A 1,868-nucleotide genomic window follows, 5' to 3' on the forward strand; every position below is an offset into this window, starting at 1 on the left:
GTAAAGTGTGAGGCTTCCCAGGGACTAAGTTCTTAATAATTCGTCTCTCACTTAGAATTTTAGGCATGTATATAGCCATTTTAATATAGCACCGAGATTGTAGAATGATGTAGTTTAAGAAAACATATTGTTTCTTGAGGAGAACATCTCGGTCATATCTTAACAGACCCTACTTCACTAATCAAATTCATGGATAATAAACCACAAAAGATGTAGTGCGTGTAAGAACAAAAATTGTTCTACAACAGATTCCAGGATTTTGATGATAACAAAGGATGAAACCAAAAATGGCACTCTAACGAAAAGTTTCTAAGTGTGCAGGACTCTAAACAAGAAGAAAGGAATATGATTGCGTCATCAGATACAGAATCAAATCAGATACAAATTATCAGAAGATCAGAAGCATCTGAAGTAGAAACGCGCTCTAGAAGTTCTGACTCTGAGCAAAACAACATATCAGAATATCAGAAGCATCTGAAGAAGAAGCGCGCTCTAGAAGTTCTGACTCTAAGCAACGGTACATCAGAACTCCAGTCTTAAGATCATCTGAAGTTAACACTGGAAATCTAAAAGATGAGGACTATCAGAAGCTCTGAAGCCACATCTCAAGATCTCAGTCTAACAGAGTAACGCAGACTCTGATAATGGATTTCCTTATCCAGAAAGAGTAACGGCAACTTCAACTTCAAATGGAAAGAAACTATAATTGGAAAGAAGTTATTCAGGGAGACAAACTTGTTCTGGCAAGAAACAAAGAAGTTATGGCATTAAACTCTCATCAAGACTAAATATTTTCCATTACTACAAACGGTCGTTTTTCACCTCTATATAAAGAACGACGAACCTCATTGAGAGACACACCTGAACACACTGAAATATTCTCTCTCTCTCAATCTTTCACGAGCTTTTGCTCAGAACGTGAAATACTCTATTTGCTCTTACTGCTGTAATACTTGCTTTATCCTAGAAGCACTATAGATTACAAACTCTGTTTTTATCTAAGTTGTTTTATATTCCTCAAGTGACTCTGCACAGTCTGTATACTTGAGAGGACTAAGAGATCTTTCTCTTAGACGTTGGTTGTAATAATCTTTCAAGATTAGTGGATTAAGTCCTTGTTGAAGGCGAAATCACCTTGGCCGGGTGGACTGGAGTAGCTTTGTGTTATAAGCGAACCAGTATAAAATCCTGTGTGATTTTATTTTGCAAAAGCGCTTATTTTCCAAAACAATTCAAACCCCCCTTTCTTGTTTTTCTCTCCTTCAATTGGTATCAGAGCTTCGGCTCTGTTATTGATTTTCCAATCAAACACTTAACCGTGTAGAGAGATCTAGAACGAGAAAACTATGGCCCACATAAATGAAAGAGACAGTTACAATGCTAAGTCTCCTGTCTTTGATGGAGAGAAATTCGATTACTGGAAAGATAGAATTGAAAGTTTCTTTCTAGGCTATGATGCTGATCTCTGGGACATTGTCATAGACGGATACAAACCTCCTCTCACAGAGGATGGAGTTGAAGTTCCCAGAAGTAAGATGTCAGATGATCAGAAGCGTGTTTTCAAAAATCATCACAAGGCCAGAACCATACTTCTCAATGCTATATCTTACAACGAGTATGAAAAGATCACCAACAGAGAAACAGCCAAAGACATACTTGACTCTCTGAGGATGACTCATGAAGGAAACTCTCAGGTCAAAGAAACAAAGGCTCTGGCGCTTATCCAGAAATATGAAGCCTTCAAAATGGAGGATGACGAAGCCATAGAGGTAATGTTATCTAGATTCCAAAATCTTATTGCAGGCCTCAAAGTTCTAGACAAAGGGTACACAACTGCAGACCACGTCAAAAAGATAGTCAGAAGCTTG

The sequence above is a fragment of the Lathyrus oleraceus genome, chromosome 3 (assembly GCF_024323335.1).
Source record: "Lathyrus oleraceus cultivar Zhongwan6 chromosome 3, CAAS_Psat_ZW6_1.0, whole genome shotgun sequence".
Lineage (NCBI taxonomy): Eukaryota > Viridiplantae > Streptophyta > Magnoliopsida > Fabales > Fabaceae > Lathyrus > Lathyrus oleraceus.